The sequence below is a fragment of the Cupressus sempervirens genome, chromosome 9, assembly GCF_028749045.1.
Source record: "Cupressus sempervirens isolate cs-2001-9-10 chromosome 9, ASM2874904v1, whole genome shotgun sequence".
Taxonomy (NCBI): Eukaryota; Viridiplantae; Streptophyta; class Pinopsida; order Cupressales; family Cupressaceae; genus Cupressus; species Cupressus sempervirens.
The window spans coordinates 729,995,515-730,016,554 of NC_143126.1; the positions used below are offsets into that span (position 1 = coordinate 729,995,515).

At 41.0% G+C, this 21,040-nt stretch overlaps 1 protein-coding gene across 4 annotated transcripts in view; it reads right to left on the reverse strand.

The window, feature by feature from the left end:
• The window catches only part of LOC149540786 (magnesium transporter, putative (DUF803)), a 122,037-nt gene that overhangs the window by 67,966 nt on the left and 33,031 nt on the right, over window positions 1-21,040 (reverse strand). The gene's annotated exons all lie outside the window — the stretch shown is intronic.

A 21,040-nucleotide genomic window follows, 5' to 3' on the forward strand; every position in this document is an offset into this window, starting at 1 on the left:
ATGGTTCATCGAAGGATTAACACTATCTCTTAGGAGAAAGATGAAGATAGTCCCACCATCTACTTTTGCAAATGCATGTACCCGTGCTATGGATATAGAGAGCAAGAGTAAAACCTCCAAGGCAAGAAGGCATGGAAATTCAAGTGAAAGCTCAGAGGAGAGCGAAGAAGAATCTAAAACCATTCAAGCCTTGAGGAAATACCTAAGACGTTTGATGAAGGAGGTGGCAGGAAGCAAGGAAGAAAAGAAAGAAGGGAGAGAACTTTGGTGTATGGAGTGTGAAAAAGAAGGCCATACTAAGGGAGCGTGCCCGAAGAAAGCATTTTGTGAGATCTGTCAGGTATTGGGGCACGAAATTAAAGATTGCCCCTATAATTTGAAAACAAGGAACGCCCAAGTATTCTTGACCCAAGGGGGGCAATCTACACCTCCTGTTTACTGTACTGGGTAAAGAAATCAATGCACACAGACAATGGATAAGAACAACAGTACTCCTTTTATTATTCGCATATGCCAATTACATTATGTTGATGATGATTTACAATGACCCAAGAGGGTGTATAAATACTTTCCGAAGAATCTTCCTGAAGGGGTCCGTCGGCTACATGACAATTACTAAAGGGCCCGTCGGCTACATAAAAAGAACCTTCCCAAAGGGACCCATTGGCTACACAATATCTACCGACGACATACATCCTGTCGGCTACACAATATTTACCTACGACATCATCCCCCCCAAAAGAAAAAGTCATCTTCGGACGACAATTACAAAATATCTGAGACAATTAACAAACAAAATACATTAACTGACCAATTACAAAGAGATAAATCTGCTTCTGTCACATCACTTTCACACTCATCTCGTGCCTGCACCAAACTGGTCTCCAAACCACATTACATCTGTAGCCTCTACTAACACAATACTGTCTCCTTAAGCTAACCTTGATAGCCACCTATGCCGCTTTCTCTGCTTCCAACTCTGAGTACATTGAGCCAAGTGTCGTTGTACTACCTCCAACTGGATGATCAACTCCTCCCGAGCTCTCTATGCATCCACCAAGACAGCCTCACGTCCAACACCTACTCCAAGTGCCTCTGGTACACAGACACTCCATGCCTGCAGCAGCTCTAGGTCTCATCAACTAGTCACACTTCCCATGATTGATAACCACAACGACTGGGGGTGTAAGGGGCATTGCCCCCAGCGAGGTCAAGGGGCAGCGCCCCTTGCCACTAAGGCCAAATTAGCACTCTGAAACCCACACAAAACTACATGGAACACACTATTTTTGTGATTTTCTTCTGATTCCGCTCTTTCTGGCAACTTTTGATGTTTTACTACTTGTTTCTGTCTTTCCCTTCCCTTTGGCATCATGTGTTACTCATTCTGAACTGTTTCAATCTATCTTCGTTTTTTTTTTTTTTAAGAAAACCTCCTATCACACTTCTTCTGAATTTTGTTCAACTATTTCATCTGGCAGGCTGTACGGCCTCTCCCTGAATACTTTGCAAATGGCTCCTAATTTCGTACGGATTTTCTATCTTGCCTCCTTCCTATGTCTGCCCTTAGAGATAAATTGCGACCCTGCTTGAGAGTCCGTACGGCAGTGATCAGGTAGCTTATCCTTCAAATCTATATGCCAAACTTTCTTCCTTAATTGCGTATGCCAACTTTATTATGCAAATCTGTACACTAAAGGTTATTGTCAAAAACAATCTCAGACCCGTACCACAATTTATATTCATGAAATCTGTACGACACATAATGGAAACTTTAAAATCCGTACACTCGTACGCCAAATCTAGAAGGCAAATCCGTACGCCCAGTTGTATGCTGGAAATCTGTACGCCAACATGTATATTGGAAATCCGTACAACAAATTCTATTCAAAAAAATTGTACGGTGACAAACTCAAAAAATTCATACGGTGGCAACATATAGTGTCCTTCAAAATCCGTACGATGGAATTAACCTCCAAAGTTTGTACCCAACTCTATACGCCAAATCCATATGCAATATCATACAAAAGCCGTACACCAAAACATGCAACATCTACACGCCAGAATGAGAAATTCGTACATCAACAAGCATTTAATCTGTAAACTTTCAAATCCGTACGAGGTCTGTATGTTTCTTTGTAATTGTCGTACGATGCCTTCTAATACAGCATAGACCATAGTATGGCAACCGTACAGTGATTTCTCTTTTTTTTTTTTCTTTTTTTTTTTAAATTTCATTTTGAATAACTTTTTCCTTACTTATCTTACATATGTACAATATTTACATATATACAGTATTTACAATCGTTCTTTTCTCAGTTGTTCGTCCACAGAAGTGCGTTATTTCTTTCATGGTAGATATTCAATTTTGACGTATTCACTGCGTCGGCCAATTCCTTTCCGTCTAGCATCCATAGTTTTATTGCTCCGTTATCACCCACTTCCCGAACCTTGTACAGCCCGACCCATTTCACTTGAAACTTTCTTGGTTTGATCTCGTTCCGTCCGTCATACGTCAACACCAACTGTCGCGGTTGGAACTTGTTCAATTTCAAGTGTCTATTATGCCATGCTTTGCCCCTATTCTATGTCACCTTCGTGGCCCCTTGTGCCTGCAATCGTTGCTCATCAAGTTTATTTAAAGTACACGATCTCTCCATCCAGTTTTTCATATCGCCCAGTTTGTTCCCGAAACTCGGTACCATGGACTCCGTCAGCTGCCCCTTCTTGCCATCAATAACACCTCCACTCCATACTGCTGCAACTTTTATTAAACCCTTCCTCTTTGTTTCCTATGCAGACCATATGATGTGTCTTCCTTGCTGCAGGCACCTTTCTGTTATATCCATAGTTCGATGTAACATTTTCTTTCTGCACAGTCGTTCGATGGGATCTTTCCTTTTTCTAGGTTCGTACTGTATGTTCTTCCCCTCAGCTTCAGCCGTAACTGCCTTTCCTTCTTCCGCTTTTCTATATTCCTTCAGACATTCATTTTCTTCTTCTTTCTCACCTTCGTCCACCCTTAACATATTACAGCTTGGAAAGAGTTCATAGTCCTCTATCTGCTAGTAGTAAAGACCGTTGACAGAATTCAAATCGTCGTCCATTGATCCTCCTTCCAACCGCAGGACTCCCTCCTGATCTGGTTCCATACGCTGCCTCCCTTCATCTTCTTCTTCAGAATCTGATGACAGGGCTTCTTCCCCGACCATTTGGGTGTGTAAATCAATGATGTATTTCTGCCCTTTTCTTTCAAGCGATAGAGTGTTCTTCTTCCAGTCGTGTTTAACTCTGGCTTGTATCAGCCACCCCCGGCCCAGAATGGCATCGTACCCTTTCCTCTTCAATGGGATCACGACGAAATCAAGTAGGAATGGTTGTGTTCCAATCGTTACTGGTTGTGCTGTTAGGATTCCCAATGGTTTGATTCCATTTTGGTCGGCTGTTAACAACTGGAATGTAGGTGGCCACAATGTCGGCTGCCCCAACCTTTTCCAAGTATCCTCTGGTAACACATTGACACCAAACCCTCCATCCACAATTGTGTCCACCCAAACAGTCCCGAGAATTCCCATCTCGACAACCCCCAGATGTCGTCCGAATGTGAGGGCTAGCAGCATTGGATCCTCTGCACTTGCGCCACTTTCCTTCTCCCTTCTATCCATTGTACTTGCTCCACTTTCCTACTCCCTTTTGTGTTCTCCTAGTGGTTTAGCAGTTGGAGCGATGTTTGTGAGTGCCAATCGGAGTTGAGGCATTGAGAGCAGCAAGTCACGTACTTTGACGGGTACTTTAGTTTGTAATATCTGTCGTACTATGTTCTATTCTATGTAGTTCCTTGCTGAGGTACCAATAATGTCCTTCAGATGTGTTTTCTTCGCCTATGTTACTTTTTAGATTTCTGCCGTGCTTCCTCTAGTCTCTTCTTTTCTTCCGTCGGGTTGGGGTATAGTTTTGTTTGCTTCCAAGTGATTGCCAGAACCTCTCCATCCGTCCCGATGGTGATCAAATTTACTTCGAATTTTGGCCACTTGGCATCTTCATGATCGTCAAATCCGCACCATCTGCATAATAATTTCAGTGTATTGGTCATTGTACAGTCTCAGGCAAAGTGGCCCCACAAATTACATGCATGGCATTGAACTATGGGTCGGCCATTCGCATCGTACTGAATTTGACTCTTGCTGCCATTATTATTGTTGCCATTGTTGTTGTTTTGACCTCACTGATTATTTTTGTACCCTCCCAACGTGGCACCCTCCGTACTGGTGTTCTCGCTCCCTCCTGACACGGAAGCCTCCTGTGTCAAGAACACTTGCTGAGGACCTCGTGTTTTCAAATTGAATGGGCATTCCTTTGTGGAATGTCCCATGATCTGGCACATCTCGCAAAATTGGTCCTTTGGACACAATCCCTTCGTATGGCCTTTTTTGCACTCGGTGCACCAGAGCTCATTTCCCTTGGTCTCCTTCTGCATGTTTTTGAATTCTTTCATCATCCGAATCATATCCTTTTGGAGGGTGCGGACCTTCTTGCTACCTTTTTCGTCATAGCTGCTCTCCTCTTCTGAAGATGCGTCGTCATCTGAATCAGACGAACTACTCTTCTTCTTCTTCTTCGTCTTCTGCTCACTTTCCAGGTTTATTGCCCAATTGTACGCTTCAGTGTATGACGATGGTGGTACGATCTTCATCTTCTTCTGCAACTTTGGGTGTAGGCCTTCAATAAACCATCTTTTCTGCAACCCATCAGTCGTCTTATTCTCCATTTTATTGATCAAGTCCTTCAACTTCCTGGCGTAGACTCGAGCTGTTTCATTTTTCCTTTGTTTTGTGTTATATATTTCGGCTACGATTTCATTGTCGTCGCGGAGCAATTGAAATTCGGCAGTAAACTCTTTCTTAAGGTTGTCCCAAGTGGTTAATTTCTAGGGATCTGCATCGGCGAACCAATCAATTGCAACACCCCGTAGGGTGGCCGGAAACTACCAGACCCATTCGTTTGTATCTGTTATGCCATTTGCCCTCCAAATCGTTTCACATGTTTTACAATGTCGGATTGGATCAGCTGCTCCATCACCATCATAATTAGGCAACTTCTCCTTTGGTCCTACCATTATTACTGGATGTTGTGGGTTTTGTTGGGTGCCTGCATTGTTTTGTACTCCTGCACTGTTCTATACTCCCACGTTGTTCTACACACCCGCGTTGTTCTGTACACCCGTGTTGTTCTACACACCCACACTGTTGTTTCCAAAAATCGTGGTATTCGGTGAAGAAGGGTTTTGGTCAACCGAAGCTGTCCGTTCCAAAAGTGTATCTCGAACGAAGAGTTCACTCCACACTCATGCTCCCTCGGCACTCCGAGCCGTGCGAGTCAATCCTCTTTCGTCTAGATTCTCTTCTCTCAGCGTATGCAAGTTCAGAAACTCCTCCCTTGCTTCTTCCACTAATTCCACCCATTGTCGAGTTTCCTCCAACAATTCTTCAGTGCTACGGTGTCCATCAGTAATTTGTTGAAACCTCCATCTATGTTCGGCCTATTGTACCAAAATTAAACTTTCCTGCACGGTGCGTATTTCGTCCTTTTCCTTCAGCTTATTCTTCTTGTTTAGCTGATTTGGCATTTAGTCTTCATTCCAGCCTTTGTTCTAGGTTCATCGGGCAACAACGCCAAATGTTTACCGTACTGAGTAAAGAAATCAACGCACACAGGCAATAGATAAGACCAGTACTCTTTTTATTATTCGCATATGCCAATTACATTATGCTGATGATGATTTACAATGACCCAAGAGGGTGTATAAATACTTTCTAAAGAATCTTCCCGAAGGGGTTCGTCAGCTACATGACAATTAGCGAAGGGCCCGTCGGCTACATAAAAAGAACCTTTCTGAAGGGACCCATCGGCTACACAATGTTTACTGACGACATACATCCTGTCAGCTACACAATGTTTACCTACGACACCTCCTTCCACTCTACTAAAGAACACAAATACAAAAGCCTCCCCAGGGGGATACAGAAACAACAGGAGAGGAAGCAACAATAATAGTAACAATAATAGCAACAACAACACATCGCAGCGGCCACTCCAGTATGATTCTAAGGGGAGGCCAATGATTCAATGTAGGAAATGTAATGAATGGGGACACTTTGCTCGAGATTGTCAAAGCGGAGGAAAAAATGGAGGGATGCTCTATAAATGGTGTGGCCCAAGCAACCATGACAATGCAACTTGCCCGAGACAAAAGGGAGTAAATATGCTAGACATTGATGATCCAGAAGGCAAGATTCTTGCAGTCACCAGGATGTGGGCCAAAAAATTAACCTATCCGGATGCTAGTACAAAAACCGAAAGATTTTAAGAAACAAAGAAACACATTCAAGATAGCATGAGAGAGGAAGGAAAGGTAAAACCGGAGAAGCCTGTTTCAAATAGAGGTGTAACGAATATTGTGCGGCAAGTCCTAGAAACTGCTATCCCAGTGAAAATAGGTGATCTATTAGAAACACTACCCCAACTGCAGGTAGCGCTAATACAGGGGGTAAACCCGAAAGGGGTAACCACAAAGAAAGAAAAGGAGGGAGAAGTACACACAGAAGACAATACATTATTTGTGATAGGGATGGGGAGAACACCTGTCGTAGTAGAGATGGAGATACTAGGGTGTAAACTCTCAAATACTATTGTGGATGGAGGTTCAAGTGTAAATGTCTTATCAGAGGAAGCATGGAAGGAAATAGGGAAACCTACACTCTGGCCTCCGACATTTCAACTAGTGGGAGCGGACCAACATGGAATCAAGAATATAGGGACGCTAATGGGACAAAAAGTCATAGTTGGTACGCAACAATTCCTTATTGATTTCGTGGTTATCACTTTAGAGAAAAAAGGATACGATGCTTTATTAGGGAGGGGATGGCTGGTTGCAGCAAAAGCTACCCATAACTGGAAGCAGAACACTATCGATTGAGTCAGAAGGAAGAAAGTACATCATAGACCTCAAAGACCAGTCAATAAGTCAGGACTTGGCTTCTGACTTCAAAGAAGAAGACTATGGAGGAATAGATCCAGATGAGGAAGGAATACTGAGATTGGGGGAATGCTCAAAAGACGACACAAGTTCCCTTAAAGGATTATTTCATTGGCAGATGGGAGACTATGAAGCTTTTGGAGGTACAAGAATCTAAATCGGAGGAACAATACCCTAATGAATACACAAAGTATGAGGAAGGGACGGCAACCCTCAGCAAGACACCTGCACATGTTTTTGAATAGGTGGAAAACGACGAGGCCAAGCTCTAGGCTTTGAACCTTGAAGACGGAGATCAACCCAAGGAAATATGGATAGGAGATAATTGGGACCCAATATTGAAAGTAGCAGCCCTTAGAATCTTCTTGGAGTATAAGGATGTTTTTGCCTCGATGTACAAAGATTTGAAGGGAGTACCTCTGGAACTATGTGTCCATCGGATCCCATTGGTACCTGGAGCAAGACCAGTATAGAAAAGACCTTATAGAATGAATAAAAACAATGCAAAAAAGGTCGGGGAAGAGATCACAAAGATGTTAGAAACAGGGATAATATTCAAAATACAAACGAGTGAATGGGTATCTCCTATAGTCATATCACTCAAGAAGGATGGCGCTCAAATTCGAATATGTGAAGATTTTAGATGTTTGAATGTAGTAACAATAAAAGACCCATTTCCCATTCCGTTTACGAATAGCATTTTGGAGAAGGTAGCCGATCATGAGATATATTCTTTCATGGACAGATTTTCAGGATATAATCAGATTAGCATTGCGGAAGAAGATAAACTGAAAACTACATTCGTGGTTGAAGGCAAGGTATATGCCTATAATAGGATGCCCTTCGGTCTATGCAATGCACCAGCCACGTTCCAGAGGATAATACTACATATCTTTGATGGAATGTCTATGGGAAATTTTAAAGCATTCTTAGATGATTGGTCAGTTTACAGTGGGCAGAAGCAACACTTCAAAATTCTGGGAGAATGCATGGAGAAATGTCAAAGAGCAAGATTAGCTCTCAATCCAAAAAAATGCAGGTTCATGGTTCCCCATGGGAGATTGCTTGGCCATATTGTGTGCAAAGAAGGATTAAAGACAGATGCTAATAAGATCAAGGTGATTTTAGAAATGGAAGCACCATCCAATGTAACAAGTATGAAGTCATTTCTGGGTCATGTAGGATACTATAGAAGATTTATAAAAGGATTTGCCGAAGAATCAATGTCGTTAGAAAGATTACCCAGGAAAGGCGAGCGGTTTGAGTGGAAGGAAGAGCAAGAGGAGGCCTTCCAAGAACTGAAGAAAAGATTAATTGAGGCCCCTATTCTCATATATCCCAACTAGAACAAAGAATTTCAGGTCCATGTAGACGCCTCCAATTATGCAATAGGTGCCACTTTGACACAAACAGGGATGGAAGTGTTGGACCATCCTATGTATTTTGCAAGCAGGCTCCTATCTAAAGCAGAGCATAACTATAGTACCACGGAGAGGGAAGAATTAGGTATGGTGTATGCAGTGCAAAAATTCAGACATTACTTACTAGTTACACCCTTTACATTTTTTGTTGACCACCAAGCACTAATGTATTTAGTGAATAAACCGGTGATCCAAGGGAGAGTAAGTAGATGGCTAATGCTACTGCAAGAATTTACATTTAAAATTATAGTAAGGACGGGAAAATCTCATGTGATTGCTAATCAGTTAAGGATTAAGTCCGAGGAAGCTTCGGGTAGTGGGGTGTGAAGATTTTCCAGATGCACACCTATTTCAGATTGTAGTATTACCTCAATGGTATGAAAAAATTGGACACTACTTATCAACAGCAACCTTTCCCAAGGAAATGCCTACAGCAAAAAGGAGAAAATTTGCCTTAAAAAGTAGCACATTCCAGCTAATTGAAGGGTTATTATACAAAATGGGGCCGGATGAAATATTGAGGAGATGTGTAATGGAGGAAGAAATTCTAGGGGTCCTGAGCGAGGCCCATGAAGGACTAGCGGGAGGTCATATGGGACTAGATGCTACGGCGAGAAAGGTACTTTTGGGAGGATTATGGTGGCCGACATTGTTCGCAGATGCGAGGGAATAGGTATTGAGTTGTGACGAGCAGGAAGGCCACTCAAAAGAGACTTCATGCCATTGTTTCCATCCAAACCACAAGAATTATTTGAACGGTGGGGACTAGATTTTGTGGGACCCTTACTGGTAAGCAAAAGTCATCAATGTAAGTACATAGCGGTGGCAACGAAGTACTTAATGAAATGAGCTGAAGTACAGGCTCTTCCAGACAATACTGCTCTCAACACGACCAAATCTTTGTATGAACAAGTGGTCACCAGATTTGGGTTCCACTCCAACTAACAAGTGACTCAGGAGTACATTTCGTCAATCATACCATCAGGAGGATGACAAGTGAGTATAAAAATTTTCATTCTTTATCCAATCCTTATTATCCAAGAGCAAATGGCCAAGCAGAGGCTACGAACAAAGTAATAATGGCAATCCTATATAAAACTTGTGGAGTCAAAGGGCAAGACTGGGAAGAACAAATCCCAGCAGTAGTTTGGGCGTATAGAACTACATTTAAGGCTATTACTGGACATACCCCCTTTTACCTCATGTACAGACAAGAAGCTGTGGTGCCAATGGAACATGTGGTACCAAGCTTATGGGTGGCAATCGAAAACAGGTTGGGGGATGAAGAGAGCCTCAAGGAGCAACTATGTACTTTACTCAAACTGGATGAAAGAAGGACATTTGCTCAATGGAGTTCTAAGGTGGCCCAACAAAGACGAAAATTTTGGCATGACAGACATTTGAAGAAAATGGATTTCAAACAAGGACGGCTAGTACTTAAATATAATGGAAAAAATGGAAAAAATGAAATAAAGTCGAGAAAATTTAAAGTCGGATGGCTAGGACCATTTAAAATATCAGACATAAGGAAGAATGGAGCAATAAGGTTATCTACTTTGGATAACAAACCTATCAGAGAATTAATAGATGGGTCTAAGTTAAACGTGTATAAGGATAGGAATGAGTTAGCAAGAAACCATATTACAGGTACACAAAAAGAAAAAGAAAAAGTATGCAAAACAAGGAGCACGAGTAATGAAGGAGAACGATTTAAACCAAGCCTATATAAAGAGGAAGTTCAAAACATACTTGCCATAACAGTGGAGAGAGGACGAGCGGAGAAAGGAACAACTATGAGGACGTCCGTAGTACAAGAGAGAAGCAGTGAAGGGGTACGGCAGATTTCCGTACAAAAGCATCAAGTACAGCACAATTTAGGACAGATTTCCATACGAAAGCATCAAGTATGGCAAGATTCTGTACGGAACCATCCCATACGGCAAGATTGTGTAAGGAAAACTTTCGTACGGCAAGGTCCTCCCATACGACAATTGCCCCTCGTACGGCCACATCATTTTGTACGACAACATCCTACCTTGCCCCTCGTACAGCCAGGTCATTCCTTGTGACATTATTCCGTACGACAACTCATTGGTTGAAAGAAAACCGTACGGAGACATCACTTTCAGCGTCTTGGCGTACCACATAATTCCATACTATTACTTCAGACCCCTGTACTGCAGATTTCCATACTCAAAAGAGTTCTTGCTAGAGCAACAAGTCGTATAGCGGCTTTGTGGCAAACAGTTATATTACAGTTGGTACACATGGCATTTACAACTAGTTAAAAAGACCTGGGTGCTAACACAGCAACACACAATGGTGAAACTAAGCATTGGAAATCCAAGCAAGGGAAACATTGCCGACTCCAAAAAGAAGAAATCTGTTGCATTGCAAGCAAAGGAGTTAAGGAAGATGGCGACAAGTAAAGGGAAAGTGGCATAGAAAATCACCACCACTGCTGAAAATATTACATTTGAAAGTGTGATGGGAAGTGAGTGCCGGACTTAGTGGCAAAAAGTAGAGGCAGACCATCTGTTGAAGAAAGCGTTATGTACAGCAGAGGTAGATAAAATCATTTTTATGCCAATTTTTGAATTAAAAGAGTTTGAGTCTATATTACGGAATTTAATCACAAGGTATGAGAAATCAGATCATAAATCTATAATATAGCATTTCCACCAACAGGTGACAATTTCTTATGCAGCAAAAGAAATAAGTAAGGTTTTCGGAATTCTTAACAGAGGGCAAGAAGTGGAAAAAAAATTATGACAGTAGCAGACAAGAAAAAATGGCTACAAGTAATGTACCGGAAGGACCTTACAAGGATGGAATGGGAAGGAATCCTGAAGAACAGTCGGGGTCTAAAGAAAATTTTTATCGCAAATGACAAATGGCGCTGCGTGGTAGATCTGGTTAAAAGCAAGCTCACTGCAAGCAGCCACACTTCTGACATTGCCCTATGGATGTTACCTATAGTGGATGGATTGTACAAAGGGCAAATATATAACTGGGCTAAATTTCTTTCCGATAGACTTTGAGAATTTATGGAGTTGACACATAAAGCGTTTTATATGCCTCATCATATAGTGGCCTTGTTCTTAGAGGCAGTACGCACGCAAGTGAGCAGCGAACACTGGGGAACACTAGTACCAGCTAGTAGAGTAGAACCATATAAACTAGCTATGACCTAGTGGCTCCATCCGGATACCTTGGATGTAGGCTCTCATAATGGAGATGAAGCCAAGAAAAAGAAACCGAAACAAACAGTATGATCGAAGAAGCAAAAGAGAAAGAGAATGATGAAAGTTCAAAAGAAGAAGGCGGTGATATGGATTCATCCTCCTCCAACTCACAAGAGGCAGAGATCCGTCTGAGTCATCTTCACGGCACTCCGCAGGCAGTGATGTTTTTACCACCTACAGAGGGACCACTTCTAGCAGGGGTAGCAAAACCTCCGGAACTTTACCAAAAACCACCTAGTTATCCCAACAAAATTGAGGCAGCAGATACTTCCAAGCCAAATCAAGCAGAAGTCAAGGAAGGAACAGGTGGCAGGCAACAAATCCCGACATGGGGGGCTTCCAAAGTCTCAGTTCCGAAGATGGTGCCACTTATCTTTTCGAAATAGCCCTCCCGCACTAAAGTCATAGATTTGAGGTGCCAACCAAAATGTGCTCATAAAGTAAGGGTACAAACACCCCGGGGTCCAGAAGTAGTTCACCTGGTTGCTCTTGTGGTACAACCAGTAGGAGGGAAGAAAACTGGGAAAATTCACACCCAAGGTAGCATGACGACACTAGCTGGTGCCAATGGGGCCACGACAGACACGATCCTGGAGGAAGCGGATAGGTTACTCGAAGAGGAAGGCATGGTGTCTTCTCCCCTAGCGACAACTATTGAGGAGCAAGTTGAGATACAACGTGAGCACGGAGAACCACCAGACACAACATCTTTTGCAGCCAAGGCCAAACTATTCCTCACTGAGCTTCATGCCATGGAGCATTCTACTGAGAGGATCATGCAGCAGGCCAGGGTTCAGAATCTAGAGAGCATCATCACCACAGCAAAGGTGTTGGCCGCCTTTATGCAGACTGACTGCAACACAGATTAGGAACTACTGAAACAAGGTGGCTATTCAACAAAGGACATGGCTACTACGTGGACAGGCAGCTCTATCATTCTTGTTGGACAAGAACCATCGCCTCTCCTAGAAGCGCTGATAGTAATGGAGGTCGCCTCTCCAAAGTCTCAGTTCCGAAAATGGTGCCACTTATCTTTTCGAAATAGCCCTCCCGCACTAAAGTCATAGATTTGAGGTGCCAACCAAAATGTGCTCATAAAGTAAGGGTACAAACACCCCGGGGTCCAGAAGTAGTTCACCTGGTTGCTCTTGTGGTACAACCAGTAGGAGGGAAGAAAACTGGGAAAATTCACACCCAAGGTAGCATGACGACACTAGCTGGTGCCAATGGGGCCACGACAGACACGATCCTGGAGGAAGTGGATAGGTTACTCGAAGAGGAAGGCATGGTGTCTTCTCCCCTAGCGACAACTGTTGAGGAGCAAGTTGAGATACAACGTGAGCACAGAGAACCACCAGACACAACATCTTCTGCAGCCAAGGCCAAACTATTCCTCACTGAGCTTCATGCCATGGAGCATTCTACTAAGAGGATCATGCAGCAGGCCAGGGTTCAGAATCTAGAGAGCATCATCACCACAGCAGAGGTGTTGGCCGCCTTTATGCAGACTGACTGCTACACAGATTAGGAACTACTGAAACAAGGTGGCTATTCAACAAAGGACATGGCTACTACATGGACGGGCAGCTCTATCATTCTTGTGGGACAAGAACCATCGCCTCTCCTAGAAGCGCTGATAGTAATGGAGGTTGCCTTTCAGGAAACCTTTTTGAAACTTCAGAAGGAGAAAAACCTAGCTAAAGTTTGGGGGCTAAAAACAAAGAGTCTTCAACAGCAGTGGACAGCAGAGAAAGTTCCTATGCAGGAAGCTTGGAACAAAGAAAAAGCTGAATTGGAGAGCAAGGTTGCGACGGCAAAAGCTAAAAAGATGGACGCGCTACGGGTATTACAAGGCATTTGGACAAAGCAGAAGACAATGGAGCAAGACTTGCAATGGCTAAAGGGAACTCCTAGCACAGGGATGTCCTCCCGTCCTTCTTCTTGAGATTATAGTTGTTTCTGTTTAATGTTCTAAAGTCGCCTAGAAGACGACTTCTTTTTTGGGGGGAATAGATGTAATCGAAATAAAGTACTTGTTATGTTTAGTACTTGTTAAAGCTAGTCGGGTTGGGTAGTTAGGTGGTGAGGAAATGTGTCGGTTGGTTTCCAACTAACTAACCCGTCCATAAATACTTGGAACATTGGTAATGTACTCATGTTGGTTTTTGGTATTAATAAAGAAATCATTTCCTTGCCTACTAGTATTGTGGTATGTTCTATGTTTTACTGCATATGAATTAACTGGATTACTCTGTGGGATTAGCATACATCAATGTTTGTCATATATCCATTCTACAACACCTATAGTCAAGTGTCATACTAGGACAGCATGAGCTGAGGCTATGGCCTACTAAGTTGTAGGATTCTTACGCCAATTCATAGAAGACTTGTCCTATACAATCCTCATGCCTTGCAGAGGACCAGGCCCACTTTAGAAGGAAGTGCACAAGGGAGGATCAGAAGTGATCCATGGCTGGGTGAATAAACACCCCAATGATACTTTTATCCTTGTTTGAAGCTAAAGTCAAGATACTCATGGCAGCTTACTTTCCTCTACTCTTTAATTTCTCAGTGAGTTCTCTTCCCTTTTGTCATTTTGTATCAATATAAATGCTCATGTATTTTTGAATATCTTAAAGGTAAATTAGATTGGTTTTTCAGTATTAAAATCTAGCAAAGTTTACTTTTGCTTAGCAAGTTGTTTTAAATTGTTCTATTTCAAAAACAAAACAAAAAAAGTACATGAACATTTCTGGCATATAGAATAGTTTTCTTTTCTGAAACTAGTATTTTAAACTTTTTCCAAAATTCAAAAAAAACTAGTCGTTGCTCTCTTGTCAAATTTAAGCCTATTACAAGTTGTGTTCTGCTTGGAAACTGTCAAGCATTTTCAATTGACTTCTTGTAGTCAATGAAAGTAGTCTGATCTTTGTAACTCCAAATAAATAAACCAATTATTGAAATCGGTTGGTCTTCCCAATTATATTGTATTTACTATTTACTTTGTAACAAGTAGTCATAGTGTTATAGGTTTTCCATGTTCCAGGTACTATTCAAAAGATTGCTTCTAGAATTTGACTATTTGTAATGTCCCCATTTTGGCTCACTTCAGCATTGTAGTTAGCTTTGGCTTTCTTGGTGATCATCAGTCACGCTAGAGGGGACGTTTGACATTGGTAATGAACTCAGATAGCTTAGATGACTATTATGCTACTTTTTTAAGAGAACTTTGGCGTCAAGTGTATTCTCTAAGATTCTTGGAGAGAACACCTATAAGTACTTATAAGTCACCCAGCTGGGTCTAATTCTCATAATCCATCATCAGTATCACTCCAATGTAGTCATTCCAATCCTAATATTTTTCGACAATTTCCGAAATATAAGTGTATTATTGGCTGTAATTAAAAAAAATTAACAAAGGATGCTTAATTTAATCAAAAGAATTTATCGGGCACCTTAGTCCTATAGCGTGTTGGAAAGAGAATAAAAACTTTGAGTCATGAATGCGTAATATTGGGACTTGTGAGGTTTTCACACCATCGCCCCTTTGCAAATGGGGAACCCTCATTTTTCTAGTAGGTTTAGGTAGTAGAGTGAGTTTGGTAGGAACCTAGGATCTAAAAGGCCTTGTTTTGGTAGAACTTGAAAGTTTTGCAAAATTTGGCTAGGTTTGGAAGTCTGAAAAAGAAGAGAAATTTTGAACTAAGAAAGAGTAAATTTGTCTAAGTATGGCATGAGATGAAGCACCTACTCGTCTCAAGAGAAGGAGAGAAAGCACCTCTTCATCTCAAGTGAAGGAGAGGAAGCACCCCTTTCTCTCACATAGGGGGTAGAGGAAGCCCCTCTTAGTCTCAAATTTAGTTAGACGAAGCACCTACTTTTCTCAAACTAAAAGGAAAGGAAGCACCCCTACCTCTCATGTTGGGTAAAGTTAAAAGAGAGATAAGGCATGAATTTGATCCTAGTAGGAAGAGCCCAACATTCAATTCTAAAAGGCTCAAAACTCTAATAAGGCCCTGTAGCTTAAAGATGTGGCTAAAGATGTAACTTTAGGCTCATGAGCAGCACTTAAAAGCAATATAAACAGCCATTGGGTATAACATGTGGACCTGGTCTAGTTAGGCCAGGCCATGATTCGATAAGAATTGGGCTTGAAATTGGACCCCATGGGCGGCGTATTGGCTTAGGAAAGCCTATATAATTGAGGTCCTGTAATAAAACATGTAGGCCTTTGTAATCTGCCTGGGCCTGAATTCAAATTTGGTAAGCTTGAAATGACCTTATCTTATAGCATGTGACTTCAAAGTTTGCAATCAGGACCTAAATTTTTATGGGTCAGGCCCCAGTCAACTTGCATGTGGCATTGAATTGAAAACCTGGTCCTATTAATCAAGTGTGTGGCCCCAAGTTGTCTAGAATAGAGACTTTAGGCCTTAGATCTGCCCCTTTGTTCAAGTGGCATAGGCCTAATCAGGCCCAAAATCCAATAAGATCAGACCTAATTCAAATAATGGAAACTTGGAAGGATGAATTAGGCCTAGGTGCAATATAAATAGGTCAAAATGGGCCCTATACATGAAACGTGTAAACTTGAATTCCTGGAGCAGACCCTAAATGAATTGATGCAGCCCCAATCTTGAAATGTGTGGGCCCAAAATTGCAATGACATAGCTCCAGATTAATGAGATAAGGCTTGAGATTTTAAAACTGATGCAAGCCGTGGCTCAAACCTCCAAGTGTGGGGGCCTACGCCACCCAATGCATGGACTTAGATCCAATAAACTAGTCCCAAAAAGTTGAAATTCATGGCCCTTGGGTCCCAAATCTGATCCTTAAGCAAGTACTGTGTGTGAAATATGGGCCCAAAATACAGACAGATCCAGGCACTAAATGAAGAAAGGCCTGCCCTATATCTAGCGTATGGGTTGGAAGACATGAAGATGTACTTAAATTTCGAATTGGGCCCTCCCTTGTAAGCTAGCGTGTACTAAATTTGGGAATAAAATCAAGGTGAATCGGGCACTAAAACAGAGGATCAAGCTCCAGTTTCAAAATGCACCCTCCCCTATATGTGGTGTGTGGTCTTAAGGCTTTAGTATAAGACTTAAATGTGAAGTGTATGGCTCACAGGGACCTAAATACAATGCAGATCTGAGTTGTAAATCATATGGGACCTGCCCTAAATCTGAAACTGCCAAAACGTGGACCTGAGTCCCAGTTCAAGGGGCTGACTAGTCTAGTGTGTGGATTAAAAAATGGATAAGCCAGGCCCAATTTGTGAAACATGTGGACGCGAAGTCCTAAATCTGGCTTCTTTCTCAAATGCATAGATCTAATCAGGCCCATAACTCGATGAAACCAGATCCCAATCATCAAACGAATAGGCCCTAAATGTGGTGTGTGGCCTAGAATTCATCAATCAGACCTTAATCAAGCTTAAGATAAAATAGGGCCAGACCCATTAGCAAATGTGTGGACTCTAGGATCCCAGATCTGGCCTAGTTAGGCCTGGCCCCAGATCAACAGCATATGGCCTCAATCCTAGCATGTGGGCCAGGGATTCAATAAGATGGTCTTAAATTTAATAACACGGGCCCTACATCTGACCTTATGGAGCCATGAATTCAAAATAAAGGCCTCAAATTACATATAAGATATTGGATCTAAATTGGACAATACAGCCATTAAATGTTGAGTATTTAAATTTGATTTTGCAAAGCAAAGTCGGCTTGGAAGAAAAAATTGATTTGAGAAGCTGAAGTGTATATGCCTAGTGTTGTTCAAAGTTCAAACACCCAGCCTTAAATTATCTCAAAATTCATTTGCAGTTTACAGGACCATTTTGGATCCCTCCAAGAAAAGGCTACTAGATGAACAGAGACATTCATAGTTATTGCAAGACAGATCATACCAAGTTCGAATAAGCACGGAGCCACTTTTGATAACCAAGGTTGCTAAAAGGGGAATGAACTTTAACAGCAAGCATATTGCAGATCTTGAGACATCAAAAGGTAAGACAAGACCAGGAAAACAAGTTAATATCTTGCCATTAGCAATCAAAATATCAAGGATAATCAAAAGATATTACAGCACAAAGGTTTTGAAAATGACGCAATTGAGAATACGAGCCATCCCAATTGAAAGCATAACAATGATTATCATCAGCAAATAAGGGGTCTTTATCAAGTTGCTAGATGAGTTTGTTGAGGTGGCAACCATATCCTCAACTAATGAGAATGTGCCAAGCATCCCAAGGTGACGAGGTGGCATAGGCCACATGGCCCTAAATTTTCTCATTGGTTGATAAACAAATGCCTAATTCTGATTGGCCCGTTTGGTGTGAAGTGGCATAGGCTCACACAGCCGTTTTTATGATTGGCTCTTGCAAGAATTTTCTCATTGGTCTACTAGTTGGTGACTTCTTCTACAAGTGCTCTCTTCTTATTGGTCAATTTGTAATTGCACTTTATCTGGTTGTTATGCATTTGGATTTTCTCATTGGTCCTTAGAAAGCAATGTAATTTTCTTATTGGCCCACATGGTGCTGCTTAATTGTTATTGGATGGGAATTTAATATGTGTAGCTATGGTTATGGAAACACTAATTAAGGCTTATGTGAATTAATCTCGGCCCTTGATTTCAAATTAATGTTGATTATTCATTGTAATTGAGCTCCCCATAAAAAGGCTCGCTCGCATCATTCGTAGAGGAGTTGTGATGGAGAGTTGTTGTCAAAGTACTACCAAAATTGTTCTTTATTCATTGTCAGTCTTCCTGATGGATATATATGTGTGTGTGTGTGTGTGTGTGTGTGTGTGTGTGTGTGTGTGTGTGATCATTTTGGGGTATTGCATGGTTCTTTACATCTCTCATTTAGATTAGGATTTCACTTCATGTTAAGTACAAATAGAAGTAGATGGATAAAAGGTGTTGTTGAATGGTCAGTAATGGTGAAGCTACTGTCCATACCTTTTGTTACTTGTTGATTGCTAGTAAAGCTGTAAGATTAATCTAGGCCTAAATTGCATGCTAAAATTCTATTGGAGATGTTCATTTAGATTGCACCTTCATAGGGTATTCGGATGAATACTGCCAATGTGAAAATCATTCTTGCATCCACAAAAGATAGCACCTTCCTATGCCTAGTTGATTTGGTGAAGGATTGGTTAGAAGTTCACCCCATCATCAACATTGTCTCACATTCTTGGAATTAGATAGCATTTATTTCTTTGCAGTTAATTCGGTTGGAAGTGATTGAAGTAGTTGAAGTGGTATAGAATTTCAAAGCTTTTATATCCATTGAATGAGTAGTGTGTGTCCCTTTGTGATAACTAGCATATCACATTATTAACCTTGAGGTTGTCTCATTTGATCACACTATCAATATACATTGTTTAGCATATGAGCATCCTTATTCAAGAGAGTTGGAAATTCAGTATTTAATCTTGGAATATTAAGTATTCGATTTGTACTTTGTAGTGGAACAAAACTCGCATCAACAGGACCATGCAAATCAAACATCATCATTATTCTGATAAAAGGTCGTTCGAAGTGAAAATGGAGTTTTATTTTTTATTTTTTTAAATGAACATGCTATCCATAAACTTTGGCAGGAAAAAGTATCTAATGCAACTCAGGCAGCTCATTTCTGTTATGCAGATAATAATATTTTCTCTAATGAGACCCTTGTGGTTTGGAGATTGAACTTGGTTCATCTCAGCCTTCCCAAGGACAAAAACCCTATTGCCAAAGATCAGTTTCAGTGGTGAGAATATCCTTGCTGGTACAGGCAGAATCATCCAGATTTCGCATTGGATTTCAATGTTTGAAAAGCTTTATGAAATTTGTGATGGCTTTAGTTAAAGACAAATTTCAGAAGATTGAGAATAAGTCGTAGGAAAATGGATGCCATTGAAGGTATTTTTATATTTTTTTACAAGTTCTCCTGTGGGCCTTTAAGTTTTATATTTCTTAGTAAATTTGTTGAAGATATTGCTCTGTGATTAAGATTTTTGAGGTTATAGTGTGGTGCAATTTGTAGTGCAGGCTCATGTGAATGCTCAAGGGTAGTAAAGAAGTGCTAGGCATTAAGAATTGAGAGTTACCCTGTGATAGACGTACGAAATGAAAGACCATGCTGGGCCGATTAATTTTATAACCTTTCTGAAATGTGGGTTTGAGAGGTTAATTGAGGCAATAAAAAACTTGGTGAGTGTTATGAGAAACCAAACAAGCTGGTTGATTATATATAATAAGACATTGGGCATTGTATAAGTTTAAAGGACATTGGAGAAAGCCACCGCATCCTCTAAGGAGTTTGTAGGGTAGAAAAAACCCTTCTCTCAGATTGTGGCGACCTTGCTGAGGTGCATGGAACTTGTTAACAGCAGGAGACCATTGTTGGGAGGTTGTAGGAGGAATTTGAGGACATCTTTTCAGAACTGGTGCATATTTAATCTCAGTGACCATTTGTAAAGGGCTATCTAGGAGACCATTGTTGGGAGGTTGTAGGAGGAATTTGAGGACATCTTTTCAGAACTGGTGCATATTTAATCTCAGTGACCATTTGTAAATGGCTATCTGTGGCGACTTCAATTTTTTGAATGTAATGAATGCCCTATGATCTTTAATTATCTGAATTTAGTCTGAAGATTCCTTTATTACTGGAGTCACTGTATATACTGTTTGAAGGCCAGACGTCTGTTCAAATTAATTTAATTTCTTTAGTTGATTTCTTTGTAATAACTCAATAATCAGAAATATAACAGCACTCTTGTGGCTTGATTAAACTATGGCAACTTGTTCCTTATAAAATACTGTTAACTGTTAATGCTTATACGAAGTAACTATCAGTCTGAAACATTTAAACATGCAAATTAAATACCATTTCTGTCAAAAATAACTATCTGCTATGATGATGCTGGGAAAAAGTGAAAACAATTATATGTTTTTGTATTGATGTTTTAGATTATCTCAGTGATCCATCATCATGAATAGGGAAGTGAAGAATTGAACTGTAAACAGTCTTAAAGAAGGGGCAAGGAACAAAGTGACAAGAGCACTGGAGAACAATGATTAATATCTGTCCCTTCTTCTCTGGACCTCTTGTTAATTCCTCCCCTGCCCCTCTTTTCAAGACTCTCTACAATCTCAATCTTTAGTTTCCTCTTCCTGATAATAGATCACTAAGTCTGATCTGACACATTGATACAAAAACAAACACAGTTAATTATTGAAGCAATTTTTAAAAGCCATAAGGTTATCAAATGCTAGTAAACATTGCCTTCAAGACATCAGATCAGATCTAAATTTTAAATTAATTTGTAATAATGGCCATG